We start from the raw sequence: 17,597 nt of genomic DNA, 5'->3' as shown, positions 1-17,597 counted from the left end.
AAACAGAGATATGAAAAATTGTAGTATATGTGTGTAATAAGAATTGTAATGCATTCTTCTGTCATTTATTTTTTTAAAGAATCAATAAAAGAAATCAATTTTGAAATATTTTTAATAATTAAAATTTATTTTTAAAAATTAAAAATTGAATAGTAGTAAAATAAGGCATCTTTCAGTAAATTTGTGTAAGTTAATAATAAGAACATTGCTACTTTTTTGTTTCTACAGAATCAAGTACAGAAGAAAGCAAATTGATAAATTTATAAATATCATGAAAAGAATTGTAGAGAGGAACTGGAGCCAGTGGAATCCCATTTGGTTCTTGCTTGTTACACTGGAGGAAAAATAAAATAATATAAAGTCACAAAAATTTTAGCACATACTGAAAATATCCATTCAAGATAAACTTCCATAAAGCATTCATGCTGGCTTCCTTGAAACTTAATGCATAAGCAATTTTTCACTTTCAGTAAAACATGGTGTTTCTGTAATTTGAAACTTTCTTCTTTTTTTATTGGTTATTCAAAACATTACAAAGATTGCAGAATCACTTTCTTCTTTATAATGAAAATAATAATGGGTTGGGCCTGAGGTCCAATCAATAATTATCTTCTCTCACCATCCAATAGATCATATATTCATTTTTTTTCTGTGGGGAAATCCTGGACAGAGTAGAATCCTTGGACAAATTTAAATGAATGATATTCTTACTGGGAGTGTTAGCACATTTTCCTTAAATTTAATTATCTAATCCCTGATGTTACAGATAAGAAGTTGGCTATATGCAGAAACGCTGTAGGACTAGAAAATTTGGCCTGACCCTGAAGATCACTATAGCCTACTTCAAGAAAAAACATTGTAAGTCAAGGAGATAATATATAGTCTATGCACACTGTCCTATTCAATTCCCATCATTTGTTGTATTTCTCTTCAGGAGACTAAAGTCCACATAGGCCCAGGGGTTAAAAAACTATATATTCCTTGCAATGTTACTTCTCTTGAGAATTGTCTCCAAATCTTTTTGACACGGGTAAAAATAACTGAGTTTATTAGGCTTCTAAGTAAGACCAATTTATTTCTTATCCTTCACTAACTACTTTTGTTTCATAGATTAAATAAAGGTATACTGGAGTTTTCTTGAGTTAAATCTACTGAATTAATAAAAAACATATACTAATGCATCATAATGAAATAATTTCTTTTTGCACTATAATTTAAAACTGAGTAAATTATATAACAGCATTTCTCACAACAAAAATTTGTGATATCTTCTCTTTTATCAGAAATGACAGATACATCTCTGTGCCCTACAATTAGCAGTGCGCTGAAAGCTTATTTGGCACCAAATTTATCCTAATGGATTGATGTGAAATGACATGCAAGTATGAATAAACCAACAAATCCAAAATTTACCCCCAATTGCAACACAAATATCCTGGTAGCAATGGGGAAAATATACTTACAACAACTCCTCTTTTTTCTAGTTCTTCAAAAACATTTTTCTTGGCAATAGAAAATGTTAGTGTCAATTGGCAGCCCCGATCCTCTATATTGGTTGGAGTAATTATATTCACAATAGGTTTCTTGGTTCCTCCTATATCTTTGTTAAAGTAAAGCTTGATCATGTATTCCAGATAACCAGTTAGCAAAATAGATTTTTTATTCAGTGCTTTTATGATCGCTTACCTAAAGATCTGGCAAATGACAAACAATCAGGTTAGCAGTATTTTAGTGATCTTCAAAGAAGCCAAAATTAAGTGTAAACCATGCATAAAAAAGGAGATGCTGACTTTTGCCCTATCGAACAAACACTCAGTTTTAGCTAATCTTTTTTTTTTTTTTTTTGTAAAACATGTCCTTTTCTAAGTATTTTACCATTAAATATAAAGACAAATTTCCATGAGAGGAAAACTGCAAATATCATTTAAACAATACTTGTGAAAGAAGAAAAATTGAGTTAATAGCATATGACTTCAGAGTTATTTTATATTAATTTAATCACCAAGTAAAGCATAACTTAATGCATTCAAATATTTTGAAATTTAAACTTTTCTCTCAAAACCAGTTAATAAAATCATAATCAAAAAGACTTTTTCTAGGGCTGGGACTGTGGCTAATTGGTGGAGTGCTTACCTAGCATGCATGAGGCACTGGGTTCGATCCTCAGCACCACATAAAAACAAAATAGTAAAATAAACATATTGTGCCCACCTATTAAAAAAAGACCTTTTTTATCTTATATATGGTTTGGTTAGAAAAAAAGTGCAATATGAGATAAATATATGTGCTTATGTGAAGGCAGTGTTACCAATATTATCTGTCATTTTTAACTGATTTATTAGAAAACAAATAGTTAAATAAGGAAGCTACATTTTCTTGGACCAAGAAGCAAACAATGTCACATAATACACTTATTATTACTGAAGCATTAGGATAGTTTGTTTGTTTCTTTATTTCTTTTATTTTATAATTTTTTTCTTTGATAAACTCAAGAAGCACTGTTGTAAAAAAAGTACCATTTGCTGCCGGAGATGTCATACATTAAGATGAGTGACAAGGACCCACAATACCAAATGTTGGAACATTAGGGTAAGAATAGACATGCTTTTTTGGCTTATCTCTGAAGGTTAAATAAAGTTTAAAAATATATCCTATGCACAAGAATTGAATAGACTTCAAACACCATGATGTGCTGGCATGACACTTAATGTCCCTTTTCTGAACTATGAACAAAACTATTAAGGATATAGATAGGGTAATGTGGTGATATTTAGAGTTCCTCAAGTATTCAAATACAGTTTTTTTTGTATTTATATGTGACATGTGTGGATTGGCATTCTAATAGGGCTCAGTTGAAGGTATATATTTTCAGGAACTACACTGTTGGAGCTTTTGAATTTGGCTGAAGGAGAAGATGAGAATTGTATTAAAAGGTAACGGTTTCTTAAAAAAGTGGGGGTGGGGCAGAAAAGACAAAATGATAACATGACTCTCCAACCACACCTCAGGGACCATGTTTATAGGCCTGCAAAGGTAATCAGCTACCATTGGAGACTGATACTTTTATTTTCAGAAGGACAATTAAGATCTGGAAGCAAGCAAACTGCTTCAAGACTTAGGTGACCCAGATTTCATGGAATTTGATATGTGGTATTTCATCATTTCCTTATGTAAAGCAAAATGTAGGTAGACTTCAAACAATAAAAACTCAAGGGAACTCAATAACTTTTGGATTAACATAGTTCCAGAGGACAGGAGCAGAGCCTCACAAGGCAGGGCCCACAATAAGTCTTGCTGGATAAGTTTGGAATAAAAAAAAATATGAGATAGATAAAAAAGACTCTTAGGAGATCAACAATATGCTAAGATGTTTTAATTAATAAATAATTCTAGAAACATTTTTGGTTATACTATAGGCGCCATAAAATACAGATGGGTGTAATGAGTGAAGTGCAGTTGTCCCTTGGAATCTACAGGGGATTGCTTCCAGGATCATCCTGCATAACAAAATTCACAATACTCAAGTCTGTTGAATAAAAATCGTGTAGTATGTGCATATCACCTATGTACTTCCTCCCATATAATTTAAATGATTTCCAGATTACCTTCAGTACTCAGTATAATGTAACTGCTGTGTAACTAGTTGCAATACTGCCTTATTTGGGGACTAATGACAAGAAAACAGGAATCTGTACTTAAGCAAAAATTTTTTCATGATTATTTTCAGCTCAAGTGTGAACTCCATAGATGTAGAGTCTGTGGATATGGAGGGTTGCCTGTATAGTTACAATGATAATTAATTTGTATTCAAAGGTTTGTAAAATTTAGGTACTATTTTGCTGGGAGCTATCAGCCAAGTAGGTATGACAATTTCCTTGCCAGCGTACTCCCATGCTGTCTAGTGGAAGGACTCCTGAAAGGTGACCTTGCTCAAGGACCAGGGCGGATCCCTGTTTAGGGTGTTTCCAGTTTAGCGTAATAGGAGATTAGGGTGTTCCCTGTTTAGAATAGGGCGTATCCTGCTGCCTGAGTTCCTCTTGAGTTCTTAGGGTCAGACAGTATATTTTGGGAGACAGAAGCCCAGTGGAGGTGAATTTGGGCAGAGAACGTGGATTTCCCCAGAGCGTGTTTGTAGAAGGCCGGTGTGAGATCGGGAATAAAGAATTGCTGTTTGAATCTACAAGCTGTGTGGTGGCTCGTGATTTGTGCCCAGACAGACTGCGGCACTATTTACTTACATTTATAAAATTTTAAAGTGAGTTAGGAGATTTTGCTCTTCTAGATTACTCTTGGTAATTAGAAATCAGTTTTAAATGGCAAATAGTCTTGATTTTAACATACTGTAGAATGTATGAATGTAGAATGTTAAAATGTTAAAGAGTTGCTACTCTTTAATAAGAATATAACCTTTAATTTAATATTTTCCACATTACAACCACAACAAGGGCAAATTGTGTTTTGAAGCACTTTTAATTTTTTCTCACAGAATATAAAAGTCTATTCTGAGTCCTCACATAAAAATACTATAGAGGCTAATAGAAGTTAACAGGAAAATAAAACAAATAATCTCTTTTCTTTTTGTTTCTTGTTAATTTATGTTTTCAGTATTCAAAAAAATTTTTTAGAAAAAATTAATGTAGCTTAAAAATGTTCAGCTTATGAGAATTCTTGGCAGAGTTTTAACTACTTGGGCTATTTTGTTCTTACTGAGTAAAATAAACAGAAATCTGGAAAAGATAGATAAGATTAACTAAAAATTGTACACATAGTATGATGTTTTTAGTTGTGATACTTTTCTCTTACATTCTTAAAATTAGGTCCCTAACGCAGTGTGAAGAAACATGGTGAGTTTCTTTTTTTCTTTCTTTCTTTTTTGTGTGTGTGGGGGATTCTGATCTTCTGTGCATATTAGAAAGCACACAATGTGGAACATTTATTACTTTGTAATTTAAACATTTTACAATTTATAATGGGGAGGATTTTGAACATTCCTTTCACAAAAATAAAGCTTGACTAACTAAAGATATTTATGGTCAGAACATAGTCTTACAGTGAATGACCTTGATAGAAGGCTCTAGAGAATTAATAATTAAGTGATGACAAGTTCCATGGATGTCTATATTCCCCTTTTAATGGCTTTTAGGGTCCTTTGGTTAGGTTTAAGTTTATATATTAAAGGGAAAAAATCAGTCTTCAGAGTCTTAGAATAAAATTTTGTCTAGGTTCCATTAATGCAGTTTGGTAGGAAACTAGAGGTAGAGAAAAACAAGAATCCTCTCTTTTTCCATAGAAGAAAGAGTGACTATTGGAGGAAATACCAGATTACTGCACAGGCCATACCAAAAAGACAGTGTATAAAAGAAAATTTCTAGTTGTCTGAAAAATTATTTGTAAAGATAAAGAAAATCAGATAAAATCATGTTATTTTCTAGTCTTTCTATGATATGTCTTGGTGTCTTTCAGATTGTAACTCATCTTCCTGATACAAACTTGCAGAGTAAATTGACATTTCACTTTGTTTTAAAATGTTGTTTCTTTGAGAAACACTTTTTTTCCTAAGTAGATATTATAAAGCAACTAAAATATTATGAATTACTAAGATATTTACTTAAAAATATCTGTCTGAAAAATCTTGTCACTGGGTGTGTAATCCAATTTAAAAAAAAAAAAAAATCTGCCCCAAAGTGAAAACAGCTCATGCCCCATCAAGTGGTCAACCTGAGTAGGTGCTTTCTAAGTTGTGATGAAATGAATATAAGGCAATTGTCATTGTCATAGTGGTGAACTTGAATAAAAACAAAGGAACTTGACATTGCCATCCAGTGGTCATAATGAGAAACTGCCATGAGTATTTGACAATTAGGGCATAGAAGGGATTTGGAAGTCTTTATTCAGTCACTCATTTGATTCTGGTATTCTCCACAATTTGATTTCCCAAAATATCATGAGCTTGATGATTTTAAGAGGCACTGAAGAAAAAATAAAAGCCTTATTTGAATAGCTATGTATACAAAACCTCTATTAGAATAGGTATGTACATTTACATCAAATATATTTTACCCAAATATTTGTATATACAATATATAATTTAATTAATATGTGTATTAAGATTGTTAATCATATAGCATAAAATTATTAACAATCTATATTTATGCAAATAAATTGAATCTGTTCCTAAATAATATCAAAAAAATTAGTTTGGTTTATATACATATATATATATATTTCTATTTTCATGTGTGTGTATATATGCATATATATATATATATATATATAAAACTTAACTCATTATGTAAATATTAATTTATGGTGAAACTAAATTTAAATAAAATATTAATTTAAAGGACCATATTAAGTCACAATAGTATAGATTGTATAATGGCATAGAAGGCTCAGGAAAGCAAGAACTCTGTCTAATGAGGAAATCATACAGAATTCTTGATTTACTCTAATATTATTATTTTATAAAAGAGAACAAAAATTTATTTATTTTTTAATTTGATGTTTTATAATAATTTATATATAATAGAATTCATTTTTCTAATTATTAATAACTCCTCTCACCTAAAGGTAAGTCATTTATAGCTTTGTCACCAGGCACTTTGTCAGTTCAATGGCTCACAGAAGTAGAAGAAACAGAATCCCCAGAAATCCAATCATGCCTGGCACATAAATATTTTCTCAATGAATACATGCTGTTTGAGTGAGTTACTGAAGAATTAAATGCTGAACACTAAATTATTTATATAGAGAGAGAAGGTCAAATAACTTATTCAAATTCACACAGATTTTAAGTGGAACCAAAATATATGTCTCCTTAGCTAAATTCCATTTAGTGTTTACTACATTCCAACAATGTGCCAAGCACTGAGTCTGGGGCAGAAAATGTAAAAGACAGGTGCAATCACCATATAGTCACCTTTCCAATAGGAAGATGCTGCCTTTTGTCCTTCATTTATGTAAAGTGTACATTTATAATCTTGCTTATTAGCAGAAAAAAATACTACAACCTGTGGCAACCAGGTAAGGAGAAAAAGTAAAGACAGGAAAGACTGACATACAAATCTCTTACCTCCAAACTAGCATGCAATGAACAGACCAACAAAATGGGAGGATTGGAAATATAGAATCCACTGACCCCAGGGATTAACTGCAGTTCTGAAAAGTTAATATCATGTCTTTATTAAAGAATATGCTTTCAAGAGGGTCAACAAGACAAGAAAGAACAGTAAAATATTAGGACTTAAATATTTTTATTACTCAGAGGGAATGCCTAAGATAAGAAACTTAATGGAGTGAAAATATTGGCATATTTTCTTTTCATTGGCAATTCCCATCTCTCCTGTTCCTACCTTCTCAGCAAACTACCAATCAATACAGCCCTTATATACAAAATGAATGTCGTGTATTAATCTGAGTGCAGTAGCACATGCCTGTAATTCCAGTTAGTCAGAGGAGGCTGAGGCAGAAGCACACCAAGTTCAAGGGCAGCCTGGGCAACAGGGCAAGATCCCATCTCAAAAACAAACAAAGCAAATAAACAACAAAAATAACCTCTTCTGGTAATTTTCTACTGACTCTCTCCTCTGCCTGTCTTCCAAACTTCCAAGCCAATATTCCTGTTCACCCCATGCTTTGATTTTCTGTCATGGAGCAATGTCTTTCTTCCCCTTCCCCCTCCCCTCCTCCTCCTTTTGTTCAGTACCTGGGATTGAAACTAGGGGCATTCTACCTCTGAGCCATATCTTGGTCCTTTTTATTTTTATATTTCTGGAGCAGGCTCTTGCTAAGTTTGCTCTGACTGGCATTGAAGTTGCGGTCCTCCTGCTTCAGCCTCCTAAGTAGCTAGGATTATAGGCATGACTGAAAAAGAATATCAAGATATGAATGCTATGTAATTATAATGTCACCCAAAATGAATAATGAATAAAATAGAAAAATGAATAAAATAAACTGCAAAGTTTACTTTGAACTCCAGGATTATTAGGTCAAGTAGCTTACTTAGGAAAAAGAGGAGAACTAAGGGGAAAAAATTTGCCTAAGTATGAAATATTGGAAATATTAATTGATAAAAGATATTATTCCAGTTAGAATAAGTACAATAAATTGTAGCAAGCTAAATCCAACAGGGTAAGATGGCTAGGAAGAAATAAAACTAAAACTAAGTAAGACCAAGAAAATATTAAAAAAAATAAAAGGTCTTTAAAAATTCTTTTAATCTGGGGCAAGTTTAACTGTGACCCCTAGGTCAAATCCAATCTACCACCTATTTTTTAAAATAAAATTTTTTTTAGAACATTGGCATTACTATGGTTTGATTCTGTAATGTACCCCAAAGTTTCATGTATTTAAGACTCAGGATTCAGTTGATGATGCTTTTGGGAAGGGTGGGACTGAGTTGGAAGAGGTGGGTCACCAGGGATATTTCTTTGAAGTTTATTTTGGCCCTAACCTCTGACACACTTTCTTTCTCTGCTTCTAGATCACCACGGGTGAGCAGCTTTGCTCTACCTGCTATTTGACCATCATATCCTGCCTCACCATGGGCCCAAAATTCATGCAACCAGCTAACCATGGATCAAAAGCTCTGAAACACTGAGTCAAAATAAATCTTTTCTCCTTTAACTTGCTCTTCTCAGTTATTTTGTCACAAGGATGGAAAGTTGATGAATATAATCAAAATCATTTATCTGTGCATATCTATGGTTGTTTTAGCTCCACAATGCAGAGCTGAATATTTTCTCAGAGACAAATATAACACAAAAAAACTTAAAATTTTTCCTATCATGTCTTTTGTGATAGAAAATGTTTTTCCTTACTTAATCAAATTTCTTTATTTACTGATAAGAAAACCCATCTCAAAGAATTAAAGAATTTAAGTAACAGTCATAACAGAGCTAATCATTCAACAACCACATTAAAAAAAATAAAAAGCTTTCATGATTTAATTAAAGTTGCCCTCTGGGATCCTTTGTATCCTAATTGTTGCAAATTCAAATATATACATAGGTTTGGAAGCACTCTGAAATATTTAGTTTACAATGAATTCTCAAAGCACTTACAATGCTTTCTGTATTCTATATGACTAAAAATAGGGTCACTTAGGAAATAAAATTGGGCACTCTTTGAGACAAATATACAGCACAGTTTTATTTTTATTCACTGGGGTTAACATCATTCTTTGGTACATGGCAAAAGCCATAAAAAGTATTTGGAAAAACAGGGTAAAAATATGATCATATTTAAAAGTACTGCTATATGCTATTTGGTTTACAGTTTTGAATTTGACTTACCCTTAAACAAGAGCCTAAAATAGATATTATTCATATTAGGCATGTGGAACAAAACAGCAAGGACACAAGATGAATACTGTGATTTGCAGCATCACAAAACTATTACACAGTAAAGACCCAAGACTCTCTGGGTCTGACCTTGAGTACCCAATTCCCTCTTGTTCCCACTGCTTGATGGTTTGGGCACTCCATATTGAGAGGATCTGATCAAGCCACATGGGCCATAAGTTAAATTTCATTTCCTTTTATCTCTCTACAAATGAATAGGCTCAAAATTATGCTAAAATCTATAAACACTCTTACACACTGAAAATGTCATTTCTTATTTTAAAAAATCTCAGTGACATTTTCAAAGTGCAATTTCCATGGGGTATGTATATTATATATGTTATACACATAGATGAAAATTAAAATGAAGTTAAAATAAAGTGACTTATGAAATAAAATTGAATATACTTACTGTTATCCATTTTAAATCTGGTGCTGAGTTCATGGCCAAACCATCCCACTAACCTAAAATATAAGGTACCCATTAGATGTTTTGGCCTACACAAATGGTTATTACTTTAGGAATCAGCCAGCATATTAAAATCACTTATGTTTTAAGTTATGAAATATTTAAACAGATAAAAGGTAAATGATAGAAGAAGGCAAGGTTGTCAAAAGTAAGGATAAATCAATTTAATTTTTATACGGCAAATCATCTATTTAATGTAGTTTTTTCTTAGTTAAAATGACTCGAAATGTTAAGGAGTATGTTAATTTCAAAATAAAGTTAAAATCACAATAAGGTAAAACATTAATATAATATTTTCACAATCTTTAAAGAGAAATGGTAGCTCCAAAGCACTATTTACTCATTGGTATTCTAAAACGAAAGCTCTAAAGAAATTGATTACTTTCATATTGTTAATAAAAATGTTAAGGCCAGGCCTGGTAGTGCATGCCTATAAGCCCAGAGGCTCCTGTGGCTGAGATAGGAGGATTGTGAATTCAAAGCCAGCCTCAATAATGGCAAGGTGCTAAGCAATTCAGTGAGTCCTTGTCTCTAAGTAAAATACACAATAGGGCTGGGGATGTGGCTCAGTGGTTGAGTGCCCCTGAGTTCAATTCCTGGTTCCAAAAAAGAGGTTAATTAGCCAAACACAAAATACACAATATGTAGGAACATCAATACTTTGGTATTGCTAGATGGTAGATAAAGAACAATTCATAACACTACATCTCAGAACAATTCAGGAAATTGAAATAAATCAGTGAAAAAATTGAAAAATTTATTAAACAAGAAAAACTGAAACCAAATAATGAGTAAATTAAGAAAAGTCAAAACTGATTGTTCCAAATAACAAATAACAATTATGTTGATACATAGATCAAATTTCAGTTGTGGTGGGGGAGAGATGTCAGTTAATCAAGATAATACAATTGTAAGCATGAAGTATAAACATTTTATGGAGGGAAAAATCACAAAATAGGGAAAAGATGAATATCATAAAAATTATATTAATTTTAAAAAACTAAATAAAAATAGTACTGTTAAAATATAATACTAAATATTCAACTTAATTCTAAAATGAGAGAAAATCAAAATCAACAGATAGTAATAGAAGCAGTAGAGAAAAATCACAAACATCTAAAACTCCTAAAATTAGGTGGTCTCATAGAGAAATTCTACCTAAACTTTTCAGTTAATCCCAATGCTTTTAAAAAAATATTTTTATTAGTTTTTGATGGACCTTTATTTATATGCTCATATGTGGTGCTGAGAATCAAACCCAGTGCCTCACACATGCTAGGCAAGTGCTCTACCACTGAGCTACAACCCAGCCCAATTCCAATGTTTTTAAAATTATTTCAGTGCACAGACAACAAAATACAAATCAAAACAGTGTTATAGAAAAAATTAGCATACTTGTGATACTCATATTAATGTTAATATTAAACCATTTTAGAATTGCACATATTTAAAAATATAAGCTAATTTTGAGAATATTAATATAAAATCTTACATAAAATATTAGCAATCAGATTTTAACAACACATTAAAATAATTATACATTATGAACAGTGGAGTTAATATCAGGCATACAAGAGTAGCTCTATACTAGCAAATTTATTATTATGCAATTTATTATATGTGTTAGAGAAAAATCATAGGGTTATCTCCACAGACCCTATAAAGACATTTACACCCTTTCAGAACAATTTTTAATTAAAAAATTAAAGAATATAATAATGGAAACTACCTATCTCAAACCTTAAAGTCAAACTTAGCCACGAAATACCAAAGGTACTTTTGTTAATAAGAAGAATTTACTTAAAGATGCAAAAAATAAAAAGAGGAAGCAAATTATTACCATTTTCAAACTATGTAATTTTGTGCCTGCCATGAACAAAAGGATAATTTAATGTTGCATTTTGGTATAAAATAAAAATGAAAAATTGAATTTAAAGTCACTACCAAGAAATGTTTAAGACTTACATCTTAAACAAACAAAATCTTGAGTAACATTCAACATTAAGAAAAAAAGTTAATTATCTTTAAATTAATGTATACCTTTAATATGATCCAAGTAAAAATGAAAGTATATTTTTGTTTATTGTTTTTTACTTATAACTATAGAGAAATGGATTCTAATATTATATGGAAAAAAACAAAACAAAAGATATAATAAGAATTCCATAAAACCATAAGAACAATGGAGGGATATATTTCTACAAGGTGCTAGTATTTAGTAAAAATGCTAATTCAAACATTGTGGTGTTGTGTTAACAAATCCAATAATATGCAGTCGTTTGTACTAACAGCTCTAAGGGGAAACTTGGTATTGTTTCCATAGATCAATGAATAAGAAGAAAATAATGTCAAGCAACAGTCTATTTAAAAAATCATTTTCAATTTTATTGCCATGTATTAGCTAATCTTCTAGGTATAAAAAGACCTAGATATAGTATTCAGCCATAAGAAAGAATTAAATCTTGACATTTTCTGCAACGTGGATAGACCTGGAGAACATCAGGCAAGTAAAATAAGCTGAATACAGTACCATATGATATCACTCATTTGTGAAATATAAGAAACTGATTTCAAAGTGATTGAGAGAACAATGATGGTTATTAGAGGCTGAGAGTACAGGGAAGGGAGAGATGAAAAAAAGTTAATCGATAGATACTCAGTTATCATGAGGCAGGAGCAAAAAGTTCAGATGGCTGTGTACTGCATACCTTAAAATACTAATTAAAAGATGTTGAACATTCTATCCATAAAGAAGTAATATCTATTAGAGAAGACAGATATGTTTAACCTGATTCATGATGTATACATGAATCAAAGTGTCGTACCCCACTAATATGTACAATTTTTGCACTTTTACATATCAGTTAAAAAACAGAAATGAAAAAAATATCTTAAGATTTGCCTTATGACAACACCCAAATATAGGCCAAAGATCTAAATATATCACTTATTGAAAAGAAAAATGACTCTTAAAATTTAAAAAGAAAAATCATCAACCTACTCATGATAAGAATACAAGCTGAAACTACATTGAGAAAACATTGTTCATCTCTAAGATCGACAAAAAGTCAGAAGTTTGATTAATATGCTCCATTGGTATGACTGTGAGAAAAAGGAAAATTCCAGCATATTATTATGAGAGTATAACTGGATGCCTTCCTGTGGGAAACAAATGAATAAAGCCATAAAAGTGATAAATACATAACAGTTAACCTGGAAAATTCATGTTTTGGAATTTACTCTGAAGAAGTACTTACAGAAGTATGAGGTGAATTATGTGTTAGTAGTCACTGCATCTTTTTAGTGATAATCCAGGATTGAAAGGAAACTACATTGTCTTTACTCGGAGGCTGATTTTATAAACTGTGGTAATTTTGTATAATAAATACTATGCAATTTTAGGTTAAAAGTGAATGAGTAGGAAAGGTGTAGAATAGAACATATTATATCATTTGTTCATACTGAATAATTGTTGCTTTATTTGCTTTCCTCTTTCTTCCTCAGCTACAATATAAACTCAGGAGCTCAGAGACTTACCTCTTGGTACTTATTTGTAGGAAAAGTAAGAGTGATGATGGGATGTCATATGACAAACAGTTGACAGGTGAAACACAAATTAGGACAACTAAGCCAACCTGGAGATGGACAGGGAGCAACCGTCAGGACCTTATCCACTATCTGTGTATGTTTTAGAAAAAGGGGAAGGACTCTCTCTCCTCCTTTTGCTACACAGTCAGAGCAGCATGTACAAGGTTCCAGAGCTGAGAAAGGGCAAGCAACTTTGGTAGTTAAGTGACCTTCCCAAAACCGATGACTGCTGCCTAGCACGTGCAATGTCCTTGCTTTGAATATCAGCACCACAAAACAAACAAGCAAAAATGTACACTCCTTCCAAAGAAGACTTCTCCATGTTGTATAAATGGCAATTATGCCACCCATGAGAAATGTAGTCAGTATGTATTGAAGAAAAATTAATTGAAATACATCCAATAATTTCTAAAAATTGCTTTTAAATTTTTAAATTAGTCAAACTATAAAAGCAGAATTATCCAGTTTTTTTTTAATCGTTGTTGTTGTATATTTAGCAGCTAAGTCAGAACTTTCTCAAGTGTAATATAATATGTACAGAAGCTCATATAATTCCTTGAACTTCTTCATTAGGATAAAGGAGGAGAAAAATATTATGATTAAATTCTTCATATGAGATTTTGAAGATAATTACAATGGATATTAATTTTGAAAATAAGAATTAAAAGTCAGAAATAAAATGTATCTGATGTTTTTCTGATAATGATTTATTTATTTATTCTTTCTGGTAATAATTTATAATATCCATGTTCACATAGAACATTATAAATTTATACTGTATACATAGAAGAAAGAGCTTTATAATCCTATTGAAATAACCAAATTGTTTTCTAGTTTACATATTTTTTAAAGAGAGAGAGAGAGAGAGAGAGAGAGAGAGAGAGAATTTTTTAATATATCTATATTTTTTTAGTTTTCGGCGGACACAACATCTTTGTTTGTATGTGGTGCTGAGGATCGAACATGGGCAGCAGGCATGCCAGGCGAGCGCGCTACTGCTTGAGCCACATCCCCAGCCCTAGTTTACATATTAACACTGAAAGATGCTTCTATGAGAAAAAGAAAATTGAATTTTGCCTGTAGAGGAGATCTTGCCTCAGATGTGAAGAACTGTTCTTTCCTTCTAACTGAAATGATCTTGTAACTTTGTAAAGTTTAATATTAGAGCCACTAACTTAATACTTTATATATATATATATATATATATATATATATATATATATATATATATATCCATTTGCATTTTCAGTTTCAGGGCAAGCTTTATTTTCAATGTTAACTTGACAAATATTTCAACAGATGGAGCTTTGAGAAAAAGGTATATTCTAGAATTAATTGTTGTTTAGATTGATAGGCAAATAACAGGTTTTGAGTGATCTGGAGAAAAAAATAAAGGATGTTAAAAGTATTTCAGATATGAAGAAATAGGCAATTTGGAAATTGAAAAATATAAATTTAGCATTATTATAATTTTTCATATTTTAAAAAAATAAATTTTTAAAATTTGTTAAAGAGAAATATTTCTTCTAGTCACGTATTAAAAAAAATACAGGACTGCATACATAATGCTTTCTGTGGAAACAGATTTACCTCTTGGCAATTTCTTTTTTTTTTTCTATTAATCTGAGGCAAAAATGGTAACTGAGACAAAGCAGGGAAAAAAAACATAGCGACACAATTCTTTTTCCTTTTATGTTCAGTGGGATCAAAACAAAAATTGGAAGAGAGATTTCAATCTTCTCTATTTAGTAAACTTTTCTTTCATATTTGTGTGTTCACTGAAGAACTGGGTATTTGTCATTTCAGTTTGTGGAGTGATATTAAAAATTCAAGAGCATGAGTTATGATGGCTGCTGGTGTATCTAACAGAAACATCAAAGACCTGGTGTTCCAACACTGTATCACAGGAGGAAATAATAGCTTGCTTTTGAAAATAGAAGATGACATGTTCATAAACCAAATATGAAATAAACAAGGGACTGCACAAAGGGGGAGATGTGTTATTCTTAGAGAAAAACCTCATAAATGATTTCTCAACTGAGGCCACATCATCGTTTTTTAGGCTTTATTTACTAAAGCTGTGAAAGTACTTGAACTACATTTTAAATGTGCAAATACAATATGATTATGTAGAAGGGAAGAATTTCAAAGTTGTTTACCTCATAATTTGATGTTGGTATTTCTCTTTTACACTGATTCACTAAAGACATTATATTTTTCTTTCCAATGGCAAAGGACATGAGGAGACCCCGGGACCCTAGCCCAGCTCCACTGAAGCTAATTGTTTGTTGTCCATCTCCTTTCCAGACACTCACAGCATTTGGATCTATTACCCTAGGAAGGAAATTATATAATCCCACAGAGCATTAAGGAATGGTCTGGCCAATTAGATTATTGGTTCTCATGCCCTTAAGAAATTTTATTCCAAAGGCATGATTAAGCAATGTTCTTGAGCAGCTAACTGCTAAGGGAAAAAGAACAAAAACTAACAAAGGTTTTCTGGGAAATGAGCACAAAAGATTTCTTGTATTCTAGCTTAATCTTGGCATAATAACAACTTAAAATAGATGTCATTTTCATAATTTCAGATTTCAGAGAAATAAGGATTAAAGAACTTGTGTGACTCCTCCAAAGGGACACAGCTAACAAAACTCATGATGAACAGGAACACTAACCCCAAGCTAGGAGCTGTGGTTGATATAATATTTTCAGAAGGAAGTTGAATGAAGTCTCAAAATAAGTATCTGAACAAGCCAGTAAGCAGGTTGAAGAGGAGATGCTCAATCTCTGGGAGCCGAGTAGAGGAGAAGACATAAATGGCAGACTTCGATAAAGCAAAATAGTTAATAATGGTAAATTAGGGAGGGTTTGTTTTTTTAACAAGGATGATTTTTTATAGTTTATGCTCTTAACTAAATCACCCTTCTTTCCTGAGGACTATTATATTTTTCTATATTTCTTTAATTACTTCTCTAGAACAGTTAATAGGACCCCTGACTAGAAGCCAGCTACCCCTACCACAAGAATCTAAGGTCTTTTGGGTGGGTGTGTGGCTGGGGGTAGTGGGCAATTTAAACAGGCATTAACTCAGCATAAGTGTGGTGGGCAGACTCCTAAGGAGCTCCCATCCCTGTCTCCTGGCGTTTGGGCCTTTGTGGAACAACTGTCCTCTTGACCAAAAGCAGAACCTCGGACTCCACACCCATGAAGCAGAGTAAAGGAGGACACTTTGAGCTAGAAAGAATGAAGAAAAAGGAAACGGAGTCAAAGCTAGATGTATGATATTGAACTATACCTAAAAAAGACAGAGATGCTGACATATTCAACCAGGAAGGAAATATGAACTCGGCAGTTTAAAGTCCTGAAAGAAATGAACACAGAAACTCAGGAAGATAAGATGTTTCAGTTTCATCAATGTGAATACTAATTTATTTTAGTTTAGTTTATTTTGGGGGTATATGGGGTTGAACTCAGGGGCACTCAACCACTGAGCCATATCCCCAGCCCTATTTTGTGTTTTATTAAGTAACAGCATCTCACTGAGTTGCTTAGTGCCTCGCTGTTGCTAAGACTGGCTTTGAACTCCAGATCTTTCTGCCTCAAGGGGGAAGTGAAGTAAGAAAAATAGAAGAAAATAGCAGCTCTCTATAGAGACTTTGTTTCAAACAAAATTCTCTATTTATAAGTAGTAAATAGGATCTCAAAGATAATTCTCTATTTATAAGTAGTAAATAGGATCGTATCTGCAAACCAGGATAATAATACAGTTTTCTTTATAATAGGACTGAAATATTAATATCTTGATATGACAATGATGTCTTTCTGCCTCAAGGGGGAAGTGAAGTAAGAAAAATAGAAGAAAATAGCAGCTCTCTATAGAGACTTTGTTTCAAACATAATTCTCTATTTATAAGTAGTAAATAGGATCTCAAAGATAATTCTCTATTTATAAGTAGTAAATAGGATCGTATCTGCAAACCAGGATAATAATACAGTTTTCTTTATAATAGGACTGAAATATTAATATCTTGATATGACAATGATGTCTTTCTGCCTCAAGGGGGAAGTGAAGTAAGAAAAATAGAAGAAAATAGCAGCTCTCTATAGAGACTTTGTTTCAAACATAATTCTCTATTTATAAGTAGTAAATAGGATCTCAAAGATAATTCTCTATTTATAAGTAGTAAATAGGATCGTAT

The 17,597-nt window shown here is 31.9% G+C and overlaps 1 pseudogene; it reads right to left on the bottom strand.

Annotated features, from left to right (window-relative positions):
• Positions 1 to 208: 208 nt before the first annotated feature.
• The window catches only part of LOC143640114 (kynureninase-like), a 76,087-nt pseudogene continuing 58,698 nt past the window's right edge, over positions 209 to 17,597 (bottom strand).

This window comes from Callospermophilus lateralis, unplaced genomic scaffold (assembly GCF_048772815.1).
Source record: "Callospermophilus lateralis isolate mCalLat2 unplaced genomic scaffold, mCalLat2.hap1 Scaffold_122, whole genome shotgun sequence".
NCBI lineage: Eukaryota > Metazoa > Chordata > Mammalia > Rodentia > Sciuridae > Callospermophilus > Callospermophilus lateralis.
This window is presented reverse-complemented; position numbering and strand designations above follow the sequence as displayed.